This window comes from Bos grunniens, chromosome 5, assembly GCF_055505025.1.
Source record: "Bos grunniens cultivar Pamir isolate PY7600 chromosome 5, Bosgru_T2T1.0, whole genome shotgun sequence".
NCBI classification, from domain to species: Eukaryota; Metazoa; Chordata; class Mammalia; order Artiodactyla; family Bovidae; genus Bos; species Bos grunniens.
In genome coordinates this window covers 28644319-28658617 of record NC_141169.1, presented here as the reverse complement: position 1 = coordinate 28658617, position 14299 = coordinate 28644319, and positions in this window count along the sequence as shown.

Genomic DNA, 14299 nt, shown 5'->3' with positions numbered 1-14299 from the left:
TCCTTGTGGATGGGACACAAAGAACGGTGGTCTACATCAAGGAAGATGGAACCACAGGCACAGATGAAGCAAAAGCGGGAGGGGAAGAGGGTGGAAATGGAGAGTCTTGTCCATTTGACTCCTGCTTCCAGGCACAGCTTGAGGCCAGCTGCACTGAATCTGGGAGAAACTAAAGAAAAAAATTCTTTTTTCTTAAATAGCTTGAATTTCTATTATTTAGAATCAACGAAGTCCGAAGTAATATATCTATCTTACAGAGTTATTGTGAAAGTTAGAAATGAGGTATGTACACATATGGTAGGTAATCAAGAAATAATGATGATAATATTATTTTTACATTCAAAGGATGAATGACTGAGGAAGGGATGTCAGAACTCTCTGCAACCATTTCTCTAGAACAGTCTCAGAAATAGGGCCTAGTGCTTAGCACCATATCATCCCATGGGTATTTTCTTTTTAATTGAAAAGGCAAAGTATCGTATTTTTGTATTCCTGAAAGAAAGGGAAAAAATTACACTTTATCTCATCCTACCAAACTGAAGCAAATATTTGCATACATACTTTAAATGATTATAATCGTGAGGCATATTCTATTTTGTGGCCAGTATTATTTACTTTTATCGTAAACATTTAAATAATTCTATATAGAATTCATAATCATTTTAATTCCAAAAATATATATATTTTCTGTTTTTGTCTGTCGTAAATCATGCTGCAATATGTATCTTTGTGGAAATGCTACTTTATTAAGTAAGTTATTTCTATAAGAACAGTGGTGGTCTTAAGTAATTTATTAAGCCATTAATTTATTAAGCCATGCCAAAATAATGTAGTTATTAAGGCATTCCAAAAATATATATATTTCCTGTTTTTTTCTGTCGCAAATCATGCTGCAATATGTATCTTTGTGGAACTGCTACTTCAAATCAGCTTACATTGATTTTTTTTAGTTGAAGCATAATTGATTTACCATGTTATACTAATTTTAGGTGTACAACATAGTGATTTGATATTTTTATAGGTTTTATTCCATTTAAAGTTATAAAATGATTGTTTTAGTTATAAAAATAATATATAGTCATCTTTGAACGTGTTGATAGTATAGTCAAGAGGAAAATATTTGTATTTTAACCACCCAGAGATAACTCTTGTAAACATTTTGCTAAATATCGTTCCAGATCTTTTTTATAATAATTAAAAAGTAATATTAGATTATACTATACTGCATATTTTATAACCTTCTTTTCCCCATTTTAACTGTAGATCATAAACATCTTTAAATTTTCTGCAATCCTTTATACAGATGTACCTTACACAAACAATTCTTTTTGAACATTTATTATTGTTGCTGTTCAGTCACTAAGTCATGTCTGACTCTTTGCAACCTCATAGATTGTAGCACGCCAGGCTCCTTTGTCATCCACTATCTCCTGAAGTTTGCTCAAATTCATGTCCATTGAGTAGGTGATGCTATCTAACTATCTCATCTTCCACTCCCGTCTTCTCCTTTTGCCCTCAGTCTTTCCCAGCCTCAGGGTCTTTTCCAATGAGTCAGCTCTTTACATCAGGTGGCCAAAGTATTGGAGCTTCAGCTTCAAAAACAGTCCTTCCAATGAATATTCAGGGTTGATTTCCTTTAGGATTGACTGGTTTGATCTTCTTGCAGTCCAAGGGACTCTCAAGCATCTTCTCCAGCACTACAGTTTGAAAGCATTAATTTTTCAGCACTCAGCCTTCTTTATGGCCCAACTCTTACATCTGTACATGACTGCTGGAAAAACCATAGCTCTGACTATAGGGTCCTTTGTTGGCAAAGCCATGCTTATTGATGAGCTATCTGGGTTTGTCATAGCTTTCATTTGTTACCAATATTTTACTATTTCAGCTGAAGCTGTGATGACATTCCTAATTTTCAAATCATTATGCAGGTATCTGAATACAATATTTCTTTAGGATAAATTCCTACAAATGGAATTGTAGGGTCAAGAAGTATACGGATATGCTTGGGATAATTCCCAGGAGTGGAATTATGAGGTCCAAACATAGAAATTCTTAGGACAAAAAAAAAAAAAAAAGGCTGTCTTAATTGTTGAGTGGAATTTTAGTGGGATAGGAGAGAGGGTTTTTGTCCTCTCTGAATCACCTCCCAGAGGAGAGGCAGGCGGCAAGCACTGGGCTGTGGGACCAGCTCTTGGTCCTCCTCCCTCCTCCCCTGCTCTCTGGGGCAAACTCCCCTCCAGTCCCAGTCACTTCTGGGCAATAGCAAAGCTCAAAAGACTTGGGTTCCAGGTGCGAGTTCCAAATTTTTACTGGCTAAATGATTCAGGCAAATTACTTAGGTGTTCTGAGGACTCACCAGTTATCCCATCTGTAAAGTAATTACAGATCTACAGAAGCTCCAAGATCTACAGATCTACAGATGTTAATTATACCTACTCTGGAGTCCTGTAGTTTGTCTTGAAGGCGGAGTAATAATATATCAATTATAAATCCCTATTCTAAGCTGTGCCTTTGTTCAGCCTCAGAAAGAAACACTTGTGTTTAGTATCAGAATCCACTCCGGACAATGGGATGGAGATGTGACGGTGGAGCATGTTGAATCATGGGATTTCACCCATGTGACCTGTGGCAAGTCAGGGCGGGAGTAAGCCCCTATAAACCTTACCCTCTGGCACTGTCAGGATCTTTTTTGGGGGGCTAGAATGGTGGCCAGCCTACTGCTGTAGTGGCTGCAACAGCAGCGGTGGGATTCTTTGGCTTTCATCCACAACCCTTTCCTCCCCCAAACCCAGGCGGCCCCTGTAGGTTCCCATGACAACGGCACGCCTGGGAAGGACCAGTTTGAGGAAAAACCAGATTTTACTGTAAGAAAAACTGATCAGAAGCCACAGGCAAGGCAAGCTGGGACAGGGGCTCTGTGGTGAGGTGTGAGCACAGGCTCAGTGCTAGGCAATCTATGGAACAATATCTGACATGTATGGAGGACTTCTCGTGGCTGGACACCATTAAATGTGCTGCTGTATATGTATTGACCTGTCTGATCCTCAGGACAAACCTGCAGGGTAGGGCCCTTCTTTTACCTGTGTTACAGGTGAGGAGACCAGCATTGTTGTTGTTCAGTCACTCAGTCGTGTCTGACTCTTTGCAACCTCATGAACTGCAGCACGCCAGGCTTCCCTGCCCTCCATTATCTCCCAGAGCTTGCTCAAACTCATGTCCATTGAGTTGGTGATGCTATCCAACCATCTCATCCTCTGTTGTCCCCTTCTCCTCCTGCCTTCAATCTTTCCCAATATCAGGGTCTTTTCTAATGAGTTGGTTCTTCACATCAGGTGGCCAAAGTATTGGAGCTTCAGCTTCAGCATCAGTCCTTCCAATGAATATTCAGGGTTGATTTCCTTTAGGATTGACTGGTTTGATCTCCTTGCAGTCCAAGGGGCTCTCAAGAGTCTTCTCCAACACCACATTTCAAAAGCATCAGTTCTTCGGTACTCAGCCTCCTTTCTGGTCCAACTCTCAAATTCGTACATTACTAGAAAGACCATAGCTTTGAGTAGACAGACCTTTGTTGGCAAATGGCAAAGTAATGTCTCTGCTTTTTAATATGCTGTCTAGGTTTGTCGTAGCTTTTCTTCCAAGGAACAAGCCCGTCTTTTAAGAGACTAGCATGGTGAGGTTTAAAAACTGGCAGTCTGACTTCAGTGTCTGCATCAAAGACCTCTTGGAAGTCATAACTCTCCTGTCTTCAGCCTTTGGCAGGTGATAAAGGATGGCTTCATTCTATCCTCACCAAAATTTTTAAGATAAAACTCATTATTCCCATAATACAGATGAGGAACCCAAAGGTCAGAGAGGTTAAATGATGGGCCCCAAATCACACATCTAGTAAATAGCAGAGCTGGGATTTGAACTCAGATCTGTCTGAACCCAGAGCCCATGGCCCTTTTTACTTTTAAGGAAATCAATCTGGACCTTCACATCTTCACCTGGGTCCATTTGTCCATAAGCCTGGAGAGACAGGTTATGGTTGCTTACTATAGCTTTAGGGGTGTGTGTGGTTGGCATGCGTGGGGGGTGTGTTTCTGTGCCTTTAGCACTGTGTCAACACACACACGCATACACACATATACACACAGGCACACAGGCCCTGGCAGGCTGATGACGCTGCCCTCCTCCCAGCCAGGAGTGGGCCCGCCCACTCACAAGAGTCTTCCCAGGAGTGAGCCTGCCCACACCTGCTTGCCTCAGCTGGGAGAGGCTGCTGGAAGGCACGTCTCTCCACCCCAGCTCATGCTGCATAACCAGGCTGGGACTTCCCAATGGAGGGAGAAACTTCCGGAAGTCTGTGAGGCTGCTGGGACTTTTGGGAATTTTTTTTTTTCTCTTAAAGAGAGTGGGGAGCCTAAACTTCAGAGCTCGGAGTCTGGGCTCCTTAAAGAAGGGGAGGTTCTGTTATTCCTAAAGGACATCATTCCTGTTGTTCTTCCGGTGTCCCTTTTTTACTTAATATATTTAATTATTTCTCCCCTCATTTAATTATTTTCTGGGTAGTGGTCTTTGATTTTTAAAAGTCCTGCAATCCCTGCAGTAAGTGTGGTGGCCTTCTGTGTGTCCTTCTGTCTCATCTCTGTCAGACCATCCCATAGTTTTACCTGGGAGATTACCTTTAAGGTCTTGAAGTAAAACCACAACATTTGCATTAGATCAGTCATTGCACAGATATTGATCCTATAACTTTCCCCCGAAAGGCAGAGTTTGCACCAAAAACTAAAGACACATTTAGACCCACCTGTTCCCACCTCTACAGAGTTAAGGGTGGGTGGCAAGAGAACCTCACACTCTGTCAGGTTCCTCTCAGGTGGTGGGCCAGCCGAATGGCAGAGACTTCAAACCTATCTTTTTTTATTATTAGAAAAACATTTAAAATTGAAGTATCATTGATTTATGTTTCAGGTGTATGGCAAAGTGATTCAATTATACATTTTCCTTTTCAGGTTCTTTTCCATTAAAAGTTATTCAGGTCAGTTCAGTTCAGTCGCTCAGTCATGTCTGACTCTTTGCAACCCCATGAATCGCAGCACGCCAGGCCTCCCTGTCCATCACCAACTCCCGGAGTTCACACAGACTCACGTCCATCGAGTCAGTGATGCCATCCAGCCATCTCATCCTCTGTCATCCCCTTCTCCTCCTGCCCCCAATCCCTCCCAGCATCAGTCTTTTCCAATGAGTCAACTCTTCGCATGAGGTGGCCAAAGTATTGGAGTTTCAGCTTTAGCATCATTCCTTCCAAAGAAATCCCAGGGCTGATCTTCTTCAGAATGGACTGGTTGAATCTCCTTGCAGTCCAAGGGACTCTCAAGAGTCTTCTCCAACACCACAGTTCAAAAGCATCAATTCTTCGGCGCTCAGCTTTCTTCATAGTCCAACTCTCACATCCATACATGACCACTGGAAAAACCATAGCCTTGACTAGACGGACCTTTGTTGGCAAAGTAATGTCTCTGCTTTTGACTATGCTATCTAGGTTGTTCATAGCTTTCCTTCCAAGGAGTAAGCGTCTTTTAATTTCATGACTTATTACAGGATATTAAATATAGCTCCCTGCACTGTACAGTGTTTTAATATATATGATACAAACAAACTATACCTTAAGTTTGTTTTCTTTGTCTGTGAGTCTATTTCTTAAACACAGATGATTTCTTTTCTTAGTTTATTCTCTATCATCTGTATTCTAAACCCTCAGGCTTATAAGTGATTTTAGAGATCACTTGGTAAAACCAACTAGGTAAAAATTGTGGCTGGCGCTGAATGAACAAGGGAGAGAGTTGTAGCAGATGTGGTCTAAGGGTCAAAGGAGGGGTATATATCATGCAAACTTGTAAGTCATATACTAGTTATCAATTGCTGTTTACCCCACACTGTAGCAGCTTTCAACAGTAATAAACACGTATCTCACATAATGTCTGTGGCTCTAGAATTTGGGAGTGGCTTACTGGTGGTTCCAGCCCAGGGTTTTTCATGAGATTGCAGCTATAATACTGACTGGGGCTTCAGTCATCAGAAGGTTTGACTGGGGCTGGAAGACCTACTGAAGCCTGTCTGGAGCAGGAAGCTTCTGCAGCCTTTTCTACTAGAAGCAGAATTAAGGCTCTCTCCCCAACTCTTATCAGCCTGACCATCTGCCTCCATCCAGTTTCTCTCTGAAACTCCCATGGCATGTCCAGGGGGAACAACTTGGAAGCCATCCTAGGAGGCCTGGACACCCCAGTTTTCTCCAGAAGCTGGCAGACCCTGCCATGCCTGTGCCTAGACCCTGCCAAACTGCCAGGGATCAGAGAAGAATGATGTGGGGATGGGAACACTCGACAGGCAGCTCCCAGCTTCTCACCTGTGGAGAAACCAGCTACGAAGCCTGTCTTTAGAGGACTCAGATGTCCAACCACAGGGCAGACGGACTCCATAGGGAAGTGCACAAGTGGGAGAGAAGCTGCAGGCTCAGGAAGAAAGAGAGCCAGAAAGTGAGGAAACGGGGTGGTGGAAGAGAGAGCAGAGGCAGGGACCACGGCCAAAATATGTCAATATCATGCTTGTTTTTCCCTCTTGAGGGAATGGTGGGCAGGGCATCCCTGCTGCCTTGAGAACAGGGCACCTGTGCATGCTCCCTGCCCCCACCCAACCTGGCCCAGGCTCGCAGCGGGCTCTTAGTAAGAGCACACCAGAGCCGCTGGTTATGTTGATGAGATGACAGGCACAGCACTCAGTCTGCAAAGTCCAGACTTCTGTCTCTCCCACCCCCTGGGAATTTCATAAATAAATCCCTGGAATTGTTCCAAGAAGAATTTCAAGGCTTCTCTGCGCGTGCGTGCCTGTGTGTGTGTGTGTGTGTGTGTGAGTGTGTTTCCAGAAGCACAAACAATTTTACATGCTGCCTGGTGTGCAAACTCCAAAGCAACTCCTGGGGATGGATGAGGCCTCGACATAACAAAGAGAAGGTAGAGGACGGGTCGGGCTGGGCCAGATCGGGCCAGGCAGCCAGCAGTCCACAGCGGAGCCTCTGCAGCTGGCTCCAGGCTAACCGGGCTCACAGACACCCAGCCGCCTGGGGCTCAGGTTGCTTATCCTCCCCTCCCCCACCTCTAGCTTTGGCTATAATCTCCACCAGGTTTTTGAAAAGTGCTGGGGTCTTAAAATAGCAGGAAGGCACACACACACTCAGACTATAGTGTCAATTCCCATACCACAGAGTGATCAAAATTGGGGGAGAGAGGAGTGGAAACTCCAGGGCATCTTCCTGAGCAGAGAGCATGGCAAGTGTGAGCTCAGGCCCTGGAAGGGTGGGCACTCGGCCTGAGGAAGGGAATGGATGAACCAGGGGGAGAAGACAAGACAGAGCCCAGGTCTGGGTTTGTGTGTGACAACCTGACAGTCTCATAGTCTTGTTTGGGGAATGTGTGTGTGTGTGTGCGTGTCTGGAATCATGAAACCGGAGGCAGTGTTGGTGTGACTAGTTTGGCAAGGAGAACATGGACTTCCCTCCTGGCCTTTGAACTCCGGTTGGGCAAAGAACTAAGAACTGCATCTGAACCATTCCCAAAGTCTAGCCTGGTGCCTGGCACAAACACATTCAAAATATGTTCCAGGATGAATAAATGATGGCTGGACCCATGGATTTGCCAGAATATAAAATGATAGGAATAAAGATAATCCAGCTTCAGATGGCAAAATCAGAGCTGGGTGTCCCAAAGTTAGTACATTCTGAACATGAGGAGGGCAGTGGAAGAGGCGGGGTTTATGGTCTGTCTGGGGAAGCAGGAACAGCACACCCAGGAAGGGGAAAGGCTTCCTGGAGGAGGAGGGCTTTGAGCTCTGTCTGAAGGATGGGTAGAATTCCTTGAGCTGGTGTTCTAGCCAGGGCTCCTAGGCTAAGAGAACCAACACACTCAAACCAGTGGAAGTGAGAAAAGAGGATTTCCTGGAAAGATACGTGGGAATCTCAGAGAAACTGGAATGGGAAATATGGCCAGATCTCATGGGATGTGACTGAGTATGTGCGGAGGACAGCTTGACTATTGGGAGTGGCTGCGCACGAGCACACCTTGCTGACCACCCCCTCCTTCTCCCTGCCTCGGCTCCACTCCACTCTCCTCCCAGTACATCTTGATACCACACGGCTTCTAAGTACTACTCTGCAGCTTCTGCCACCATCCAAGTAACTCAGTCTCTATGCCTCCTTGGTTCAAATGCTCAGGAAAGAACAGCTAAACAGCTCAGCCAGTCTATTTACCACTTTCTCTTGGTTCAGATGTCCAACACTGATGCAATCAGCGGTGGCCAGACAGCAGACCGTGTACTCATCCAGGAGACGGTGGTGTAGGCAGGTGAGAGTGATACACCCTTGAGATCCAGGTGGAGTAAAAGAGGGCAGGGGCTGTGTGAGCAGCGGGAGGACAATGAGTTAGGACTTGGCAGGTGTGCCTGAAAGTGTGTAAGAGCGGGGGGGGGAGGGGATTGAGGAGGGACAGGAGCCAGGATGAGAGGGGAGCTGTCAGAACTGGGTGATCTTGGGCAAATTATCTGATCTCTCTGTACCTCAGTTTCCTATCTCTGCAATAGGGTAAACAGTAGCACCACGTCCACTGAGTTTGTGATGATAAATAATTCACAAAGAGGTCTTAGGAGAGTACATGGTCAGTCTCCGTAAACTCTTTTTCTGTGTAGGGGAAGTAAGTCTGGATGAATATTAAGTGCTTGGCATGTAGAGGTCTTGACTGCCAGTTCTGGTTTTGTCCTGGACAAGTCATTGAGATAAACGGACCTCAGTTTTTCCATCTGTACAACAATGGGGGTCACACTAAATAATTTCTAAAAATTCCCTCCAGATCTAGCATGCCATGGTTTTGGCTTGGTGTTATGGACAATAGGGAGCCTATGTGTTCTCGGTAAGGCACATGCAAAGTGAGAGGGAACACAGGTTTGCACGGGATGCCTGGTGACTGCAGGAAGGGTGACCAGGAGGCGGGGAGGCTACAGGAGTAGCAGAGTGTGTGATATGAAGCTCTGCATGGGCCTTAATTGGGGCATGGAGAAGAGGGCTCAAATAGACAAAGGCTCAGAGGTCCGAGGCAAAGGAATGACCGGGAGAGCCATCCTGCTTGCCCACTGGGCATGCCCAGATAGAACCGAAGTATGAGTCATCAAGGCCGAGGGCCCTGGGCCTGTTTACCCAGGAGGCACTGGGGTGGAACGAGATCAATGTGAGGCTTATAGTAATCTACAATCATGCAATGCCTCTGGAGCAGAAATTGAGGGGGGAAATCCTGGGAGGGTTTTCTTCAAGAACAGCGGAGTTCAGCCGCATCCCATGGGGGCCCCCTGAGCACAGACTGCAGCCACTGGCTCTATCAGGTCCTAAACACTAACTGGGACCTTCGGAATCCTCAGGCCCACAGCAGTGCCTCTAGCCAGCCTCTCATCCTCAGATGTCAGCCACATCACACTCAAGTGCCTTCCACTGCCTTAGCTGCCCTTCCTCTGCTTCCCTCAACTCCCTGGCCAACCCATTCTCCCACTAGACCCTATATCGCTTCCTCCACCCCTTCAGCCTCCCAACATCCCCACTCTGGCTTCCATCCTAGGATGCTGAGCATTTCTAGAGGAAACTGTAGCATCACAGAGGCTCGTTATGGCCTCAGCATGATGTTTGGCAACTCTTGCTGGGCCCCACTGCTCCTCTGGCGATTATCTTCTGCTGTCTTATGTGTCTGGACACCATCCTATTCCCCACAGTTAGTGGGGAATTTTGCAAAATCTTTGCAAATTCTTACTACGCTTTTCAAGCATGTCGTCCATCGTATGCTGTCCTGCCTCCTGTCACATTGACTGAGGACATCTAGGTGACCTTCTCAGGCCTATTAACTTTGTTTCACACCCTTCCTCCAACTTCCAGCTACATCGCTTTTTCTTCTTCCTGTATCTTTGAACTCTTCCTGGCTCCGTTATTGTACTCTAAGTTGCAATCTCTCCCTTCTTCCTAAAGCAGCAAGACAGACAGCAAACACTCCTTGACCTCGTATATCCTCTGGAAATTCCTTTTTCTCTCCTTCTCTTCTCTAGTCCAGAAATCTGTATTTTTAGTTTGGATTATTTAGCCCATTCATATTTATTATAATCACAGATGTATTTGAATTTACTTTCACCATCTTATTTTGTGTTTTCTATTTATCTCACCTTAATACTAACCCTCCTCCCCGCCCTTTTCTTGTCTCCTTTTGGATTGCTTATACTTTTTTATTCTGTTTTTTTCCTTCTCTTAACCTGGAAGTTATATCGTCTGTTTCTTTTCTATTAGTGAACGTCTGACAATTAACAAAGTAGGCATGAATTCATATATAACTCACACATTTAAAAAATTTAACCCTCATTTTTGGAAGATATTTTCTTTTTTTTTTTTTCGATATTTTCTATGAGTATGTAATTCTAGGTTGTTATTTTTCCCTCGACCCTATTTAGTTATTTTTTGATTTTTTACTACATAGATTATATTTCTTGGAATTTTGTCTGTGAGAATTCCTTGCAACCTGAGTTAAATATGGATTCCTCTAGAGATTATTTGCTCTTTTTTCTTCCAGGTACTACCAAGGGTTCCTACCAGCCCAGCCCCACTGGAATCTAAACAGTGTATAGTTTTTCAGACCACCCAGGTAGGGTTAATTTGGAATGAAATTAAATCATTCAGGCCAACCTGTGGTTCTGAATTCCCAGGAAAAATTTGTCCCCTTTCTCATTCAGAGCCAAGGTTCAAGTCAGGCAATTTTCCTGGCAGCCTTCTAGGGGAGTGAATAACATCTAGTTTATTCCTTGACCAAGTGTGTTATTATCCCTGTGTGTCTCAGATTTAAGCAGAGGGCGATTTGTTAGACTCTTCCACCTTGGGCAGGCCTGGGCTATGTTTTCTGTCTCCTGAATCCTGCTCACCTTCAGAACACGAAAATTCGAATTCACCTAGCATACCAGTTCTCTCAAGGTGAAAGCCAGCTTTGGTTCTCTGCTTTCCTCACTTTGTTCCTTAGTTTTCCGCTTTATGTTTCACTTTCTTGCTAGTTTACTGAGCATTTTGAGTTGTTTCTTTAGCAGAACTTTTGCTTAGGGAACCTGGTCTATCATTCTGAAGGAAATTCAAATCTCTTTCTTCCATAACTGCCAAGTTATTTTAAAAAACAGATGACACTCGGTCTTTCTAAGCTTTCACTGCCCGGTCACCTGTAGCCTCCTGAAGTTAGGCCTTCACTCCACCTTCCACTGAACCTGTTCAAGTAAACGGCACAGCAGGACTTCAAGTTATCAAATCCTAGATATTCTTTGGTCCTCAAGTCAATTGATTCCTTCTCAACACTGGAAACTACTGATCTCTTGAAACCCTCTCCTGCCTTGGTTTCCATGATCCTGCTTTTTCCCCACATCTTTTCCCATTTCTCTGACCCTTACTTTTCTGTCTCCTCTTTCCTGTCTGTGTTGCTGTACTTTCAGAATTATTGCATACCCTTGAGCTGTTTGAACAACTATGACATTCTGCTGATTTCTAATCCATATCGCCATTGCTCCTACCTATAGGAGGCCCTTCAAGCTCAGGGCCAGGGACTTGCCTAGTGGTCCAGTGGGTTAAGAATCCACCTTGCAATGCAAGGAACACTGGCTCGATTCCTGGTCAGGGAACTAAGATCCCACATGCCTTGGAGCAACTAAGCCTGCAAACCGCAGCTAGAGAGTCCATGCGCTGCAACAAAAGATCACAAGTGCTGCAGCTAAGACCCAAACCAAGACCTGACACAGCCACATAAATAAACAGAAAGCAAACTCAGTGTGTCCAACGATGAATTCATTATCTTTCTTCCAAGCTTGCTCTTTCTAATCTGCTGAATGAAGTCACCAAGTAGCCCGTCACCCAAGTCAGATCATGCTGGAAACATGATGGGCACCTCCATTTCTTCCCCACTTCTCACATCCAATCAATCTTGTAGCTTCTACGTCTTTAAAATGTCTTGAATTTATTTCTTCCCCATCTCCATTGCCGCTGCCTAGGGTTAGGTCCTCCTCCTCTTCCTGTCTGAGCTACCGGAATCGCCTCCTCTTTGGTTTCCTCACCTCCAGTCTTGCCTTCCTCCAATCATCTGCACAAAGTTTAAGTTCATCTACTTCAACAAAGTGGTCTTCCTATAACACACATATGATCGATTTACCCCACCCCCTGCTTAGAACCCTTCCAGGAGTACCAGAGAAAGGGGGACACTTCCAAGTGGACTTCTACATCTGTCTCTCTCTCCCACACTACCTTTCAGCTCCACCACCAGCCCCCCTTCACCCTGCACCCTCTGGTGTGCTGCCGTGCCTAAACATCAAGCAATTTCACCTCGGTGTCTTACTCATACTGCTTCCTCTGCCAGGGATAATTTCTGCCTCCCTCTGCCCCACATAGGCCTGACTAGCCAAGGAACACCCTTAGATCTTCTAGGGGTGAGCTGGAGCATGGTCTCTTTGTGAGGTCTTTCCCACCTCCTTAACCCTGCAGAGCTGCACCATTCAAGCCCTCTGGAGCGCCCCTGCTGAACCTTCACGTGTGTGTGGTACAGCAGCACATACAGCACGTTGTACCTTTTCCCTCATGCTCATCTTTTACTAGACTGTAAAGTCCATGAGGACAAGGACTATAACTTATCCATGTTTATAAGTTAGGTCAAATATACGGTAGGTGCTCAATACGCATTTGCAGAATGGTTGAAGATGAGCTATTGCCTTCTTGGAATGAATGACCCTGCTGCTCACCAAGGCAAACTGTGCTGAATCCCCTAGGAGGTGGAGCGTCTTGGTGTGCCGTGACCAAGTCAGCAGCTGTGACACTGGGTGGTCTAATCAGTGGAGCCTGGGGAGTAAGACTTTTTTCTAGAGAAGTAAATCCTGGGAGCGCTGGGGAATTCCATGACAAAGGGACAGAGCAAGGCAGATGAGTAGTTCACAGAATGTGATGTGGGTCCAGTCCTAGGATTCAGGAGGCTTACAGAAATGGACACTTTGCTGAGGCCTTCAGGGATGGGAGCAGAACCAAGCTGTGGGAGGGAGCATGGGGAGAATTGGCGGTCTGTCTCTATACAGCCTGGGATGTAAAAGGGAAAGTATATGCATCTTCCGGTAAAGTTTTGACTTGAGATGCTGCAAACTTTCAAGAATAGGGTGTGAAGAATATCACTCACTGCTCCCCATGCTCATCAAGTCTAATTTCCCACCAAGACTAGTCCCTGGAAAAGCATGAGATGCTGTGATGTTGAAGAAGCACAGGATCAGTAAGCTAGAGTTCAACACTTAATTAGACGTGAGCCTGGGCAAGTGGCTTACCTTCCCTAGGTCTCAGTTGCTTCACTGGTAAATTGCACACACCCTGACATGCCTCAACCACTTCACAGGATTATAGTCAAGGTCAAATCACCATCATCACAATAGCTGTTCTTTTTATATCATTTCCTATGTGTCAGAGACTGTGCCAAGTGCTTATAGATAGTATCTTCATCTATCCTCACAATATCTCTATGCTGCTGCTGCTGCTGCTAAGTCGCTTCAGTCGTGTCCGACTCTGTGCGACCCCACAGACGGCAGCCCACCAGGCTCCTCCGTCCCTGGGATTCTCCAGCTCCATTTTACAGATGAGGGAATCAAGGTTTAGGGAGGTAAAATATCTTGCCCAAGTTAAATTCTCTCAAGTGAACTAGCATTTGGTCTGTGGACCCAGTCTTATGATTCCCTGGGCTGTGCCTTCAGCTGTGGACCATCCTTGTAAACCAGGGTAAAGCAACCACAGGTCCCCTCTGGGACTCCTGGTCTTACAGCCACAAGACAGCACTTAGCAAGGTATAGGGGAGGACAGTTCCTCCCCCCTTGGCCTGGTGATGTGCTCCTGAGGGGGTCAGCTTTTCCTTCCCAACCACAAGGGTTGGTGAATGTCCTGTGGTGTAGTGTGTCCCCATTTTTCATGTCTACTCAGAACCCGTGAATGTGATCTTATTTGAAAATAGGAACTTTCGCAGATGCAATCAAGTTACAATGATCTTAACTCATACTGGATTAACTGGTGTCTTTATAAGAGAGAAATTTGGACACAGATGCAGACCCAGAGGGAAGACAGCTATGTGAAGATGGAAGCAGAGATTGAAGCTACGCTTCCCCAATCCAGGGAACACTAAGAATTCAGGGAACTACCAGAAATTAGAGACAAGAAAGGACTTTTTTCTAGAACCTTCAGAGAGAGGATAGG